The sequence below is a fragment of the Schistocerca piceifrons genome, chromosome 5 (genome assembly GCF_021461385.2).
Source record: "Schistocerca piceifrons isolate TAMUIC-IGC-003096 chromosome 5, iqSchPice1.1, whole genome shotgun sequence".
Lineage (NCBI taxonomy): Eukaryota > Metazoa > Arthropoda > Insecta > Orthoptera > Acrididae > Schistocerca > Schistocerca piceifrons.
In genome coordinates, this window is record NC_060142.1 from 141,774,348 (window position 1) to 141,793,156 (window position 18,809).

The window sequence follows — 18,809 nt, forward strand, 5'->3', positions numbered from 1 at the left end:
CCCAGTGCTCTAGCACTGAAAAATAGTTTGTATTTATTGCAGATGGACTAGGTGCGACAGAGGATTCCTGGGCGTAAACAGAGAACAGGTAAAGCTTGCGGGATGGTTCAAAAATTATCGAACATTTTTGCATGGGCAAACTCCCCGAGTTACAGTATCGTTATACATCGATGTTACCTCGTTTATTTCCCGAGACATTGTTATTTGAACGAAAGGTTCTAGTGTTCATGGCAATCTTCATAATGTGTGTTTTGTAGGATCAATGATGCACCGGAAAATTTGGCTACTAGGCCGATACTATTTATAGAAACGTCTGAATTTTTTAATTAAATTTGTGAAGATGATGTTCTACATGTGTAATTATTGTGATTGCAATTTAAAGCGATCCTCGGAACAGCCGTTGTTTTTCGGACTACTTGTTGCAGTAATGGTCATACTTTTTTTCACTTTCCTTGGAATTTTGCACTTTAATTTGTGCCTGAAGATCACTCTACCGTCAATACAACCGTTTTGCAGACGCTGCGCGAGAAAATTTACAAACAGTAATACAACGCATTTTTCTTCCACCACTAAAATTCGTCTACCCTCTCAGCTTCTGCAATTCACGGGCTGGGTGTTAGAAATGTGGTGATGGTCCTTCCCTACCTACTACACTCGTCGTACATTGATCCAGGTGATTTTTTCTCTTAACTCTGAATGCCAGATTAGTGTTTAAACGACGCCGTTTTGACATTAAGGAGAATTCGTCACGAACATTCTAAATTAAGATTTTGAGGACTGTAGGGCAAAATGGAGAAACCTCTGGAATGTACTTTGAAGGAAACAGCACTTACGTTAGTAAGAGTTCTACATAAAATATAGTTTATTTGTTTATTTTTTTAAAAGAGAATCTTTTGACCTTTGAAGGAAAATCACGAGAATGATCTTTGGAACAATTCGCGACTAGAAGACGTGGAGACGTTGAAAGAACCAAGAACTGTACCACCTGATGAAACAATCGAACATCGTCCAGAAACTGGAAACACGGCGAATAAGCCCTGTACGGCACATTTCCAGGAGGCCAGACACGTGCTGGGCCAAAGCTGCGCTTACGAGAGAACCTTGCAGGCCGGAGTGTCCGAGCGGTTCTAGGCACTACAGTCTGGAACCGCGCGACCGCCACGATCGCAGATTCGAATCCTGCCTCGGGCATGGATGTGTGTGAAGTCCTTAGGTTAGTTAGGTTTAAGTAGTTCTAAGTTCTAGGGGACTGATGACCTCAGAAGTTAAGTCCCATAGCGCTCAGAACCATTTGCACAAAGAACCCCATGGAACTCGTCCAATTGGAAGACCAAGTAAGCGATTGGAGGACGAACGCAGAAGGACCTCCTGCAGCTGGGCGTCCATGACAACTAGATTTTTTTTTCTCTATGGGACTTAACTTCTAAGGTCATCAGTCCCCTAGAAGTTAGAATTACTTAAACCTAACTAACCTAAGGACATCACACACATCCACGCCCGAGGCAGGATTCGAACCTGCGACCGTGGCAGTCGCGCGGTTCCAGACTGTAGCGCCTAGAACCGCTCGGCCACACCGGCCGGCGACAGCTACATATAAAAAAGCACAAGATCTCCGTCTATGGAGGAATATTGTAAGGTCGGCGCATGATCTTCAGCGTCTGTGATCACCGACATCTTTTGTGTTGAAGACATATTAGACTAGGCCCATGGAATAATGTTCTGCCTAGGTGTACAATTTCGTGCTTAGCATCTTGCAGGATTAAAATGTAGATTATTACGTGAATACGAACTTTTCGCGAAACGTAAAAGACATCATCGTCACGTATGGCGGTTAAAAATATTTATTTACAAATGGCATTGTTGCGCTTAAATACGACGTAATTTCAGGAAGAATTCCGCCAACAGCTGTGTAAGTAGGCTGTTTAGGTTTTCTTATTGGTAACGCCACGTAGCGCTCTGTATGAAAATCACTGGCTGTGCTGTGTGCAGTCTGTCCCTGGGTGGCATTGTTGTAATATTCGCTATTGTAGTGTTGCGCTGTTGGATGTTAACAGCGCGTAGCGTGGCGCAGTTGGAGGTGAGCCGCCAGCAGTGGTGGATGTGGGGAGAGAAATGGCGGAGTTTTGAAATTTGTAAGACTGGATGTCATGAACTGCTATGTATATTATGATTTTTCAACACTATTAAGGTAAAGACATTGTTTGTTCTCTATTAAAATCTTTCATTTGCTAACTATGCCTATCAGTAGTTAGTGCCTTCCGTAGTTTGAATCATTTATTTAGCTGGTAGTAGTGGCGCTCGCTGTACTGCAGTAGTTCGAGTAACGAAGATTTTTGTGAGGTAAGTGATTTGTGAAAGGTATAGGTTAATGTCAGTCAGGGCCATTCTTTTGTAGGGATTTTTGAAAGTCAGATTGCGTTGCGCTAAAAATATTGTGTGTCAGTTTAAGCACAGTCATGTATAATTTTTCTAAGGGGACGTTTCAGCTGATAAAATTGTTGTGTATTGAAGCACAACCGGTTTCGCGGGCCTACACCCACATCATTAGGTACAAAAACGTTAAAAGGTCATTGGTATACCCATCGCTCTTAGTCAATATCAGCTGTTCAGTTAATACTTTCAAAACGACTGCGAACGAGAAGTAACGAAAATGTGCTCTATTCATTTAGGAAAAATTGGTGGAAAGAACATATGATAACGTATATAAGAGGGCATCGTAATTAATAGCGCAAACTGACGTTAGTGAAAGTAGACGATAACAGAACTAAAAACGTTAAGTAAACATGGGGACTGCTGATGAGACGTATGCGAGATAACTGCCGAAGTATGGTTGCAAGTTGTTATTGACTTCAGTATAAAGCATTGTCCTAGTTAGTATAAATGTGTTTAAAACGTAAACTTTTCATTTAAGTCCTCATTAAATTGGGCTCAAATTTCACCCAGGACCCATGTTTCCGAAATGTGGTGCATTGATGATGAGGCACCGACACATTTTACTGTCGATGTAAGACGATGTCTAAAGCGCTAGATCGATTGGGGCGTGTGCATTGGATTCCAAGGTCACCTGACTTGAAACCTGTGGATATTTCTGCCTGGGGTCATCTCAGAAGTGAAGTGTACATCGTGACACCCTTCATACTGGTGAAGAACTGGAGTAGCACATTTTCGAGATTCACGAGATGATCCGGAGATGTGAAATCAAACCACTTAAAACGATTTAAAAATTGAAACATGTACTGAAACTGGTCGCCTGACACCTGTATTAATGTTTGTGCTTGTGAAGTTCCAACAGAGTCGCTACGCAGCACAATAACTAATTGTCTCAATTTCTCCTTTAGTTGTTCTACCGTTATAGCGTGCACTTTTCCTTTTAAATGCCCTCAGTTATAAAAATTGTAACCTTGCTTATGTGCATTCTCTTGTGAAGGCTTCATGAATACGACACGACTGACAGTAGTGATTGGAACAGCCGAATGAAAACGACCGATTTAATCGTTTGTTGGAAAAGAATCGACTCACTCGGTTGCAGCTCTGCATATCGGTTGAATTATTCATTCATTCATTGTTTTGAGTGAGACCTGTCTGTTGGAGCAACAGACTGAAAACAGTCGGCTCAGTCGGTAGAAGTTTTACGTGTCGGTCGGATTATTATCGATCCACCCCTTTCGAGTGAGATGACTGTGGGAGCAGTCCAACGAAAACAATCACTACAGTTCGTTGTTGTTTGGCATATTAACTGTATGATGAGATGGTTAACCATTAAAAGAACATTAACAAATGATAAAAAATATTTTTCGCGAAAAATACACCCTAAAAGTGGCTCAATATGCATAGGAAACAAGTGATTAAATCGCCGAAAAATTAAGACAATTTGTTTCTCATTTTCTTTCTCTTCACGGTACCTTAGCAATTTTCAAAAGAGATTTATCGGTAACGGGTGCAAACCGGCAGGAAGATACAGACAGAGCTTTAATGCATTTAAGTTGAAAACTAGCTGCTCATTTTTTAACCATAAATTTGCAATGTTGGACCAGTTATCAAACCTTTAAAACAAATTAAAAATCAGTATTTAATGCCAGAAGCACGAAAATTTCGTATTTAAGTAAATTACTGTAGACTGAAAACACTCATTCTTAGAAATACAAGTTTTATTGATCTCTTCTTGAAATGAGATACGTTATTTGTCTCTAAAAAAGTTGTTAACCACAGTCATGGGTCGTTTATAATATAAAAATGGTTCAAATGGCTCTGAGCACTATGGGACTTAACTTCTGATGTCATCAGTCCCCTAGAACTTCGAACTACTTAAACCTAACTAACCTAAGGACATCACACACATCCATGCCCGAGGCAGGATTCGAACCTGCGAGCGTAGCTGTCGCGCGGTTCCAGACTTTAGCGCCTAGAACCGCTCGGCCACCCCGGCCGGCTATATAATATAAAAGTCTGAAGAAGAATATAAGTGATAACACTCCTTACCAGAGGCTGCCAGAAAACATTCATATAACTGACCTAACTGTCAGAGACTTGAGTTAGTCGGCTGTTTCAAGCCGTTCAAATCAGGAGAGTGCGTGAAAAACATTCATAAAGCTGACATTGCTTCAGATTCTAGTCTCATTCGGTTGCTTCGTTCGAATGAAAAAAATATCACGTGTGACACGTATCCCTATCTTTTTCGAAAAAGCAGCACTGTCTTTCACGATCCTTTAACTAAGAGTAGAAATCCTAGAGAATTTGAAGACAAACTTTTGTACTGACAGTGGTTGTAATGTGTATCTACCCGACTATTCAGCTATCAGAAACCAAGCACCAAACTCGCGGAGAGAAATATGATGCTAAGACTTTCGGTGGACCAGAGCGATTATTTTGGCTGTTCACACGGCTAAAAACCTTAAACGGAGCTTCATCATTCTTTAATATCTTTTGTGTGGGATCTAAAATTTTAAAAACCTCTCTCACACCGGCCTGATTTAGCTTCACTGATCAGGATAGTAAAACCATGCGTATATTAAGGGAATTTTCATTGACAAAGCAGGCTTATCACATTCACACAGTTCAATACTGTTCTGTCCTGATTAAATTGAGCTTAACTTAAATTCCATAAGGCAGTGAATCAATTTCGAAGTCTCGGTGCGACGAAAATTGTCAGTCGATCTCCTGGAAACATTTGTAATAATTATTAACTTTCGGTGATCACATGGGGAAGACCGGAGATCTGCTGGTAAGACTGTGTTAGCCTATTTATTTGAAGTAACTGGATATCTTGAGCATACAAAACGGCAGGTTCGTCAGTGTAAATCAGACGTTCCCCACTGATCCCGTGCAACACAGCGTAGTAAGCAGACACAGTCAATAATAATCAGTTAAATAATACGCGGACACACTTACTTTAGTTTAGTTCATGTATTAAATTCCTTCTCATACAGAATCTCATCAAGATGGCGACTAGCTCAACAATACATACATATACATCCTTCTTTCACGATTAATCGGCAAGAAGTCCCCTATTCTTTTCATAAGAGAAAACATAGATAGCAGAGAAGCTATTCCATGGAGTAAATGGACGCTCCAAGGAATAATTGGGCTTGAAACTACTTTGCATTGATAATCGGTAAGATAAGAAGAGATATTTCGAGATATGTACTGAGTTATATAATTTATAAAATTTCTGAAAATATCGTGGAGAGACCGCTGCAAGAGACATTACAGCTCGTATGATACAGAATCGGCTGAGCCGCCCGGAGTGGCCGAGCGGTTCTAGGCACTACAGTCTGGAACCGCGCGGCCGCTACGATCGCAGGTTCGAATCCTGCCTCGGACATGAGTGTGTGTGATGTCCTTAGGTTAGTTAGGTTTAAGTAGTTCTAAGTTCTAGGGGACTGATGACCTCAGAAATTAAGTCCCAAAGTGCTCAGAGCTATTTTTTGAAAGTTCACTGAGGTTCGCCGTGCAAAATCTTTTTAAGTAACCACTCGTTATAGTTAACTCAGTTTTCATTTTGAGCTGGAGGTAATGCCTGAACACATGATACGTGGTCGGGGCTTTAGTCGTAAGGACACAGAGTAAAATGATGGACGTGTAACACGTGTCTGTTGTGAAAGGTACCCGCTGATTTTCTTCGATCTGCAACAGTTTTCAGCAATTTTTCCAGTTCGCAACAGTTCGAAATGAAAGCTGACGATTACGCTTAAAATTAGAGACACAACAGTTTTGTTACTGACTTCTAAACACGTCTTTCTGCAAGAACATTGGAGTTCGGGAATCGTACCTGAAAATTTTTGCTAATCATCTTAACACCTGAATCAGGATAGCTATGCGATTCAACTTCCCACATTTTCATTCATAAATACGGCCTTCATTACTTGAATAATACAGAGAACGAAGAAAAGACGTTCACAGTACACATGACATGATCGGAACGTCAGGAGAATTGCTCAGGTTGCGGGGCCGTTTTTATCTGAACTACGCTCATGCTCATAAATTAAAGATAACTGCAGAATGCGGTGCCATACAACGTGGCACTACACAAAACTGGCGCTAATAGCATAGGCACATAGGGAACACACACGACGCAGGTCTGTAAGTCCACAGTATTGGTAATAAGTTGAGAAAACCGCCCCGCCAAACATGTGCTACAAAACGCCGCTGTTTCCTACGCGTGTACCCCGACATCAATATGGGATATGATCACCATGCTCACGTACACAGGCCGCACAACGGGTTGGTATACTCTGAATCAGATGGTCGAGCAAATGTTGGGGTATAGCCTCCCATTCTTGCATCAGTGCCTGTCGGACCTCCTGAAGTGTCGTAGGGGTTTGAAGACGTGCAGCGATACGTCGATCGGCAGCATCCCAGATCTGCTCGATGGGGTTTAGGTCTGGAGGACAGGCAGGCCACTCCATTCGCCTGATATCGTCTGTTTCAAGGTACTCATCCACGATGGCAGCTCGGTGGGGCCGTGTGTTATCATCATTCAGGAGGAAGGGGGGACCCACTGCACCCCTGAAAAGGCGGACATACTGGTGCAAAATGACGTCCCGATACACCTGACCAGTTACAGTTCCTCTGTCAAAGACATGCAGGGGAGTACGTGCACCACCCCACATCGTCAGACCACGACCCCCATACAAGTTCCTTTCAAGGACATTAAGGGGTTGGTATCTGGTTCCTGGTTCAAGCCAGATGAAAACCTGGCGAGAATAACAGTTCAGACTATACCTGGACTCGTCCGTGAACATACCCTGGGACCACTGTTCATGTACTGTGATCTTGACACCAGGCTTTGCGGGCTCTCCTGTGACCAGGGGTCAGTGGAATGCACCTTGCAGGTTTCCGGGCGAATAAACATATCTGTTCAGTCGTCTGTAGACTGTGTGTCTGGAGACAACTGTTCCAGTTGCTGCGGTTAGGTCCCGAGCAAGGCTACCTGCAGTACTCCGTGGACGTCTGCGGCCACTGATGGTCTTCATGTGGTGTTGTACACTGCGGACGTCCCGTACTGTAGCGCCTGGACACGTTTCACGTCTGCTGGATTCGTTGCGATAATCTTGAGCTCACACTCTGAAGCACACGGAGGGACCGTGCTACGACCTGCTGTGTTTGACCAGCCTCTAGTCGCCCTAGTATTCTACCCCTCATAGCGTGATCAATATGTGTTCTTTGAGCCATTTTCGTCACCATTAGCACGTCTGAAAACGTCTGCACACATACTCGCTGCACCGTACTCTGACATGCACCAACACACCATTGCGTATGTGGACTGCTGCCAGCGCCACAGTGCGACGACTGCAGGTCAAATGCACCGCATGGTCATACCCCGAGGTGATTCAAACCCGCAAACCGCCCACCAGAGCGTTGTTTCACCATGAATCAGCATTATCCTTTATTTATGAACATGAGTGTATTTAGAGCATTTCCCATGAGGAAAAGGTCAAGTTTACATTCATCCAAGTACCGTAGATCTTCTGCAAACGTTGATGGTGTGTTTCCTGAAATATGACAGTGCGGTTGTCAATAATCTTGTTAACCTGTCAGTGACGGAAACACTAACCTTATAATCGGTTACTATCGAGTTCTTTCCATTAGTTATAGGCAATGCTTTACATTTATACGTATGTAATGAGAGCTGCCTTTTATTAGCAACAGCGGAAATTCCGAACTTAGACTACTCATTGGATGTCACCTGAGTAACAAATCCATCAGGGAAATTCAAAGTTTCTAAAGACGCGCACGTCCACTATTGGTGATGCGACTGAACCGTTGTACTACCCAATCTTTAGAAAATCAAAATTATAAACTCACCACAGTTATTTAATGGAAATAGGAAGCCCAGGATCACTGGTAATGGACAAGCTTGTGATTGTTTTACAAATTTAATTTGGCTCAAAACAGACTTATTATAAATTTCAATTCGGACATTTGCCCTCTTACTGATGCAATATACAAATCTTCACTTTGATTCAATTTCATAAACACGAATAAGAATCATTATTTTGCGTCCGCAACCAAAATCATTGATAGTAGGCACGGTGAATAATTAATCACAAACAATCGTTCTTGTTTAACCATGTCTCAAGACACTTCCAGCCAAAGTTAAGCGGCCACATAATACCACAACTTCATAATGAACAAAGAGATCTTAAAGCTTAATAAAACTGAACTGCCCACATAAAGGTCCACAGTGAAACATGCTTAGACTAAAAATACAAATTGGGCCAACCAAGGTCGCAAAACTTGCACACAGAAATAATAACAAGTTGCACGTTCATTAAAGATACACAAAAGATTAACATCAGTGTTAAATAAGAAGGGCTAGTAATAACTGAACCAATGAAATGACTTACAGAAACGCCAATATTAACAAGATGACTTCACTTAACTAACGTACATAACGACTCAGTATGATTCCCAAATTGCACTTGACTTTACAGAACACCGTTAAGGCCCACAGCAGTGTTTGGAATCAACAACGCTACGCCGGGCAGGCAATACGAGCGTTCACTCCACACGGCTTGTGCACAGGGCCACATAGCAGGCGGTATATATTTATATATAACCCGACCGGCCCCGCAATGAGCGGTCCTGACAAGAATCAATAACCGCGCCGAAGCCAGGGAACGAGCAGTCTTAACAAATGGCCTGCAGTACAAATAGATTGCAATGAAAACAAGGTCAAATCACAGCCACACTGGAATTTATAATAAGCACGCCCCAGATTGTCAACATTAGCCCTCTCCCAGTAGATTAGCAGGAAACTTAGAGATCACTTCCAGTTGTCTTAAGGCACTTTCAACACTAAATAAACATACCAAATGCTGCCATTAACTCTATGGCAGCCGGCATGTACACAACCGCAACCAGTCCCAAAGCGGACAATATTTCCTAAAACAAGTAAAAATTTGCATGAAAACCACATAAAACACACACTCCACGGATGATCAAAAACGGAATGAGGAACATCAGCCTCCTTAAAATAGCCACCGTGGAACCAGGTTCAGAATGATCTCCGGCAGCTACCCATGCCAAAATATTTTCAACAATCTTCTTAGTTAAACGCAGAATAAAAGTCATACGTAACTTGTAGATAGGAAATTACGAGCTGGGAAGCTGTTCAGCGTGAGACGACGAACCCACCACAATTTTGCACGTCAAGGCGCCCAGTGATCGGCACCGTACATCCGGCGCACCAAAAGACAAGGGCGGCGAGCACAGCGAGGCCCATGCACCACGGTTAGGGAAGCGGGTTTGTTTTCAACACAAGTTGGCTCGTTGAACGCCGACCGGAGGCTCATTCGTCACACGTTCACCCCGAAAACCCACCGGGGGAGCAGTCAAAGACAACAGGACAGCCCAGTATCGATATCAGCGATGCAAGTCGAACATCCTAGCGCCAGCCGCCATGGCTCAGCGACTATGAAGTGGAAACGTGAAGAGAAGACCGCAGCTAAACCAAGACCACGCAGACCTCATTTATCGACTGACAGTGGCCGCCGAGCATTGCCGAAGTTGTGTGTAAACAGTCGCATGAAATCAACGGAAGGACTCACTTGTGACTTCCAAAGTGGTACCAGCGGCCCAGTAAGCACAGTAACCGCGCAGAGTGAAGACAAATAAGACACAATGGTCCAGCAGCTAATCACATGTCACACTTTTCTGCAGCCTATAGTGAAACTTGAGCTGGTGAAAAGAGCGACGCCAGTGCACACTGGATGACTGGAAACAAGTGATTTGGGGTATGAGTCACGCTACACCCTGCAAGAGTTTGAGTTTAACGAATGTCTGGAGAACGCTACCTGACATGTGTAGTGCCAACAGTGAAATACAGCAGGGAGGGGGGGGTGTTTCTCGTGGTTAGGGTGTAGGCCCATTACTGTGGTTAAGTAACGTTAAATATGGAAGAATATGAACACATTTTACAGCAAAGTGTTCTGCTTACAACAGATGAACAGCAGAAAGACGATGATTGATTTGTATCGGCATTACAATGCATCCTGTCATAAAGCACCATCTGTGAAGCAATGGTTCTTGGACAATAACATTCTCTAAACGGACTCTTCGGCCCAGAATCACGACCTGAACCCAATGGAACACTTTCTGGATGAGTGAGAACGTCGATTTCGCTCCAGACAGCACCGCCCATCATAACTACCTTCTCTGATTTCAGCTCTTGAGGAAGAATTAGCTGTCGTTCCTCCACAGACATTCAGACATCTTGTATGTAGCCTGTTTATACGTTTGCATGTTGGCAGCGTTATAGACTGTAGTTGATATCGCTGACAGCGCTCTGCGCCGACGGTTCAAATGGCTCAGAGCTCTATGGGACTCAACATCTTAGGTCATAAGGCCCCTAGAACTTAGAACTACTTAAACCTAACGAACCTAAGGACATCACACACATCCATGCCCGAGGCAGGATTCGAACCTGCGACCATAGCAGCCTCGCGGTTCCGGACTGCAGCGCCAGAACCGCACGGCCACCGCGGCCGGCGCCGTCGGTAAGAGACTCTGTGGTTGGACGGACTGTCTACATCTACATCTACATCTACATACATACTCCTCAATCCATCATACGGTGCGTGACGGAGGGTACCTCGTACCACAACTAGCATCTTCTCTCCCTATTCCACTCCCAGACAGAACGAGGGAAAAATGACTGCCTATATGCCTCTGTACGAGCCCTAATCTCTCTTGTCTTATCTTTGTGGTCTTTCCGCGAAATATAAGTTGGCGGCAGTAAAATTGTACTGCAGTCAGCCTCAAATACTGGTTCTCTAAATTTCCTCAATAGCGATTCACGAAAAGAACGTCTCCTTTCCTCTAGAGCCTCCCACCCGAGTTCCTGAAGCATTTCCGTAACACTCGCGTGATGATCAAATCTACCAGTAACAAATATAGCAGACCGCCTCTGAATTGCTTCTATGTCCTCCCTCAACCCGACATGATTGGGATCCCAAACGATCGAGCAGTACTCAAGAATAGGTCGTATTAGTATTTTATAAGCGGTCTCCTTTACAGATGAACCACATCTTCCCAAAATTCTACCCATGAACCGAAGACGACTATCCGCATTCCCCACAACTGCCATTACATGCTTGTCCCACTTCATATCGCTCTGCAATGTTACCCCCAAATATTTAATCGACGTGACTGTGTAAGCGCTACACTACTAATGGAGTATTCAAACATTACGGAATTCTTTTTCCTATTCATCTACATTAATTTACATTTATCTATATTTAGAGTTAGCTGCCATTCTTTACACCAATCACAAATCCTGTCCAAGTCATCTTGTATCCTCCTACAGTCACTCAACGACAACACCTTCCCGTACACCACAGCATCATCAGAAAACAGCCGCACATTGCTATCCACCCTATCCAAAAGATCATTTATGTAGATAGAAAACAACAGCGGACCTACCACACTTTCCTGGGGCACTCCAGATGAGACCCTCACCTCCGATGAACACTCACCATGGAGGACAACTTACTGGGTAACTGTCAGTTAGCAGTTAGCGAGCGGACGGCTTGGACATGTGTCCTTCGTGGAGACTCAGTGTTGGTAGGACATGCATTGTAAAATGACGATGGATGTATCTGGTAATGTCTGGGTAGTGGAATTATTGACCACTATATAATTTTTGGAGTTGGATGTCACATGAATAAGGTGAAATGGAAAGGATCATTTGGTGTTATTGTCCGGGAGCCCCTTACGGGGCAGGTCTTATTACATTCGAAGCCACATTGGGCGACCTGCGCGCCGAATGGGGATGAAATGATGATGGAGACAACACAACACCCAGTCCTTGAGCGGAGAAAATCACCGATCCAACCGGGAATCGAACCCGGGACGGCAATCCGTCACGCTGACCACTCAGCTATCGGGGCGGACATGAATAAGGTAAAAATCTGCTAAATACATTGTGTGCTCTTCAACAAAATCTTTCTTTTGTTATCCATATGTCTCCTAGTTCTTAGAGCCTATAGTAGTTAGAATCCTTTTATTTAGCTGGCTGTAGTTTCTGCTTGCTGTAATTGCTGTAGTTCGTGCTATGACGATTTTCTGTGAGGAAAGTGACTTATGAAAAGTATGGGTTATTGTACGGATTTCTTCGAATTCAGGGCCATTCTTTAATGTTAATTATTTGAAGTCATGTTGTCATTTTAGAGCAGTCAGTTTCCCTTGGGCCTGTATATTGTGGGTAATAAATGAATAGATTAAGTTTGAGCTGCCATTGTCAGGGAAAATTCCGTAGGTCAGTGTTGAAATGATAAAAATAAGTAACGAGACAGTAGGTTCAGTTCCACTCAGTAGCTTCACCAGAAGCTTCATCTGGCCGTGAAGATCAGAAGTTTCAGTCAGTAGCAGAAGTTGCATTCAGCAGTTTAAGTAAACGCAAAGAAATAAAACTTTTATCCATTCTGGATTTAGAATACTGCGACTGTCTTGCTATGGTTTCAGGGATTACTGCAACCAATCGCCGTTTGTTCTTCAATTTTTATTTATTCATGCCCGGTTTCGAATCGCCTGGCGATTCGTCGTCAGATGATACAATTCAGTTTGGAGTATTGTGGGGGTAGTGCATCTGTGGCAAATATAGAGACGAAAAAGTGAGCACTGTGTGTGGTAAGAATATTAAGATTGTAAGATTCATTTTATGGTATTACTCACTGTTTTTATTCTTGTTGCAAGCACTGTTCTGGGACACATGACGTATGCTTTCCAGTATCATTAAATATCAAGTGAAACAGGAACTTTTCCACCGATGGCGACTCCCACATACTTTACAAAATATAAACAAACCAAAGAGTGTAGCTGTTGTTGTCTCCAAAGAGTTTTGTGGAGGCAGAGATTTTCTTTGGTCACTTTTCGTTTCGTGTGGCATTCGTAATAAAATATATATTTATTACATAACTTTCTTTTTAGAAATTAGTATTATGCTTCTACATTGCAAATTTTTTCTCTTATGCTATTTACAAAATCTACAACAAAGTGTTTAGGACAATATTTCTGGTAGTGAAGTTATGTTTGGCATGTTTCTCATAGCTCAATAAAGAGGATAGTACACACATGGGTAGGCGAGGTGGTGGGAAGGGGGGAGGAGGGGAAAGGGATGGGATGAGGGGGGAAGGGGGAGAGAGAGAGAGAGAGAGAGAAGTTTCACCTACTCAGTTATTTCAGTGGACAGACACAAAGAAGTTTGAATCTCACCGAAAAACCCCTCAGCAGAGTTCACGCCGTCATGAAGGCGAAAGGTGGAGACATGTGATATTAATGTTTTCTAACTGGTATCCAGATTTGTCCTGTATACATCAGCAATATCAATAAAGAAACTTATAGTGCTGGTTTCATACTGGGACAGATTGCAGTTAAACATATTTACGTTTTCCTTCACTTCTCTAAATATTTTTTGATACAGAGACTCCTATAAAACGCATTCGTGACTTCGTCCTGTATAATAAGCTCAGGCCATGCCTGTGCTCCTTCTTCAATTATTTCATTGTCAACTACAGGTTAAATCAGTAAATTTCTTCGCTTTTCCCAAAAATATTATAATGCGTAAGTCCTATAAGCCCTTACCCTACGAGAAATCAGACGTTCTCAGTACACCAGAAAAAAGATCAAACTAAAACAAAGTGGGCCACAGACTAAGACACGCGTCTCCGTGTAGAGTTCTGCCTTGTCATTTGCAGCACTTAGCACTTAGGATCGAGTAACATCGGCTGCCTCTGCTTTTAACGAACGGACCCTCCTGTTTGGCTTTGATTCATCGCCTGCAGCACTACAGCCCAAATTCCCGGGAAAACCGCACCGCAAAATTCGCAAGTTTGGGCAGTGTCTGTTGCGCCTGTTAGGCAGCCAACTTGCTGTACACATTCTCTGAGCCTGTTCTTGTGGAATAACGGTTCGAGCGTTCCGATGTTACGCAAGTTATGTGCCTACCTAGCCAGGCCCGTGGAAAGGCTGGGTGTCGGTACTCTGCCCGCAAGTAGCACGTTCTAAGATACTTCAGCACGGAACGAGACGGTTCAGGGCAAAAAAATCTCTCTCATTAGGAGTCAGTAGGGTTAAAAACTATTTTAATTGCCATTTTTTAGTCTTCTGCTGATTTCCTTAACGAATTTGGTACGATTCCTCTAACAACAAAATCACAGCATGTTGTTTCCTAAACACGCACCTCGAATTTGCCCACTACATGCGTTCTCAGAAACAGGAAACATTTCTGTCAGTTAAAAAGAACTTTCGTAATCATATACAGGTTGCAACGAGTATACAGGCAGATATTTTATATGTGATTTGTTAATATCTTGTCACATAAGTGTTATTTTTCCTCTGTGTTGAACATTCTTCCCACAAACATGGCACAAAGCCGGCCGGAGTGGCCGAGCGGTACTAGGCGCTACAGTCTGGAGCCGCGCGACCGCTACGGTCGCAGGTTCGAATCCTGCCTCGGGCATGGATGTGTGTGATGTCCTTATGTTAGTTAGGTTTAAGTAGTTCTAAGTTCTAGGGGACTGATGACCTCAGCAGTTAAGACCCATAGTGCTCAGAGCCATTTGAACCATGGCACAAACTTTACGACCTCATTTTCCTGCACTGCCGTACTGCACTACTAAGTGGACTACGCTGTCAGTATACACTAACCTTTTTACGTCCATGAGTCCGCACCTCAACACCTGACCTGCTGCCCAATGGAAAATAACCGTTAATGGCTTGGTCTTGCCACATGTACTTGGAGGTACTAACCAACATAAAAATATAAAACTTGTAATGGCTATGCAAGTGACATAAACACTGGTGTAATGTTGTCCAGTGCACAGACCTCAGCCACCAATAGAAATATCTGCGCTTACAGCCATTAAATCGTGTATTTAAAAATATTGTACACAGTAAATTAAATAGGTAATGACTGACAACGTTAGTTATTTTGGAACAGTACTAACTGAAACGAAAGACTGCTTTCCAAATATACGAGGGCAGTTCAATAAGTAATGCAACACATTTTTTTCTGAAACAGGGGTTGTTTTATTCAGCATTGAAATACACCAGGTTATTCCCCAATCTTTTAGCTACACAACACTATTTTTCAACGTAATCTCCATTCAATGCTACGGCCTTACGCCACCTTGAAATGAGGGCCTGTATGCCTGCACGGTACCATTCCACTGGTCGATGTCGGAGCCAACGTCGTACTGCATCAATAACTTCTTCACCATCCGCGTAGTGCCTCCCACGGATTGCATCCTTCATTGGGCCAAACATATGGAAATCCGACGGTGCGAGATCGGGGCTGTAGGGTGCATGAGGAAGAACAGTCCACTGAAGTTTTGTGAGCTCCTCTCGGGTGCGAAGACTTGTGTGAGGTCTTGCGTTGTCATGAAGAAGGAGAAGTTCGTTCAGATTTTTGTGCCTACGAACACGCTGAAGTCGTTTCTTCAATTTCTGAAGAGTAGCACAATACACTTCAGAGTTGATCGTTTGACCATGGGGAAGGACATCGAACAGAATAACCCCTTCAGCGTCCCAGAAGACTGTAACCATGACTTTACCGGCTGAGGGTATGGCTTTAAGCTTTTTCTTGGTAGGGGAGTGGGTGTGGCGCCACTCCATTGATTGCCGTTTTGTTTCAGGTTCGAAGTGATGAACCCATGTTTCATCGCCTGTAACAATCTTTGACAAGAAATTGTCACCCTCAGCCACATGACGAGCAAGCAATTCCGCACAGATGGTTCTCCTTTGCTCTTTATGGTGTTCGGTTAGACAACGAGGGACCCAGCGGGGACAAACCTTTGAATATCCCAACTGGTGAACAATTGTGACAGCACTACCAACAGAGATGTCAAGTTGAGCACTGAGTTGTTTGATGGTGATCCGTCGATCATCTCGAACGAGTGTGTTCGCACGCTCCGCCATTGCAGGAGTTACAGCTGTGCACGGCCGGCCCGCACGCGGGAGATCAGACAGTCTTGCTTGACCTTGCGGCGATGATGACACACGCTTTGCCCAACGACTCACCGTTCTTTTGTCCACTGCCAGATCACCGTAGACATTCTGCAAGCGCCTATGAATATCTGAGATGCCCTGGTTTTCCGCCAAAAGAAACTCGATCATTGCCCGTTGTTTGCAACGCACATCCATTACAGACGCCATTTTAACAGCTCCGTACAGCGCTGCCACCTGTCGGAAGTCAATGAAACTATACGAGACGAAGCGGGAATGTTTGAAAATATTCCACAAGAAATTTCCGGTTTTTTCAACCAAAATTGGCCGAGAAAAAAAATGTGTTGCATTACTTATTGAACTGCCCTCGTACATTGGACCCGTGTGTTTACTATTAAGTGGACAGCAGAGGCAATCTTTTATAGTATTGCATACAGAAAAAACTGGTAGAAGCTGACCTCAACGATGATCAATTTGGGTACGAGAGTAATGAAAATCCTTGCTGTAGTACAGCCTTATCTTCCCCCTCCCCCCCCCCCCCCCCCCCCACACACACACAACACACACAAATAACTGTCACCACCTCTTACTTCCCTGTAGAATCATATTGACTATTCCTTGATGTCTCAGGATCTGTCCTGTCAATCGAATTCTTAGTTCAGTCAAGTTGTGACATAGTACATTTCTGTGCCTATTTCGATGCAGTACCTCTCACTTAGTTATTCTACTACCCGTCAAATCTTCAGCATACTTACTTATTCCATCTACCCATCAAATCTTCAGCATTATTCAGTGGCACTACACGTCAAAAGCTTCTGTTCTCTTTTTGTCCATACAGTTTATCGTACATGTTTCACTTCTGTAAAAGACTGCTCCAAACAAATACTTTCAGAAAATACATCCTAACATTTGTATTTATTTTTGACTCTTAAAATATTTCTCTTTTTCAGAAACGTTTTTCTCCCAATGGCCAGTCTCAATTTGATATCCTCTTTACTTCTGTGGTAGTCACGTATCTTGCTCCCCAAAAAGCAAAACTAATCTGCTTATTTTATTGTCACTTTCTCTAATCTATTTACCTATGCTCCTCTGATTTAATTCAACTACATCCATCAGTAATGTTTTACTTTTGCGTTCATCTTATAACCTACTGCCTGAGTATCTGGCGTTGCCAGGATAGTATTTATTTCAATCCTATTTGTCCAATTGCTTCCTCCACCTTCTTTCTCCCTCCCCCCCCCCTCTCTCTCTCTCTCTCTCTCTCTCTCTCTCTCTCTCTCTCTCTCTCTCTCTCTCTCTCTACCTCCTCCACATCCTCTATCCAGTAACATATTTCACACTGTTTGTTTACAAATTCCATCCGTATCTTTGGCGAATTTCGCCTCACAGTTTCGTTTTCATTCATCTCAATGATTATCACCTCACATCTTCTGAACTGCATGTCATAAAATGGCATATTTGAGCAGATACATTCAATGGTACATGAAATACTGTCTGGAAAATGTGTTTTAGATAGAGATGTCGGTAAAGAAATAAGAAGTTAAAACATCATGCCTGACGCGGAATTTTTACTGTATGGATACTGAAAATTTAATAAGCAATAAACTTTTTTCATTTAATCGTTTTGTTTTAGGATGGATGGGAGGGGATTATGCGTAAAAATTGTTGCAAGTCAGTAAGTATTCTCAAATACTGGATGAATATAGTCTAGCTATTTGCGAGTCATGAGCTATACTTCGTTTCCACTCCCACTCCTTTGATAGGTAGATGGTTTTACCCCCATAGTGTTTCTCTCCAGACTGTAAGTGATATGTTTACAAAGTTTTGTTGAAATCGACCCAGCGGTTTGGGAGGTGATGTGCAACATACATACATACACCCACTTTTATAATATACAGTGTGTTACAAAAAGGTACGGCCAAACTTTCAGGAAACATTTCTCACACACAAATAAAGAAAAGATGTATTGTGGACATGTGTCCGGAAACGCTTAATTTCCATGTTAGAGCTCATTTTAGTTTCGTCAGTATGTACTGTACTTCCTTGATTCACCGCCAGTTGGCTCAATTGAAGGAAGGTAATGTTCACTTCGGTGCTTGTGTTGAAATGCGACTCATTGCTCTACAGTACTAGCATCAAGAACATCAGTACGTAGCATCAACAGGTTAGTGTTCATCACGAATGTGGTTTTGCAGTCAGTGCAATGTTTACAAATGCGGAGTTGGCAGATGCCCATTTGATGTATGGATTAGCACGGGGCAATAGCCGTAGCGCGGTACGTTTGTATCGAGACACATTTCCAGAACGAAGGTGTCCCGACAGGAAGACGTTCGAAGCAACTGATCGGCGTCTTAGGGAGCATGGAA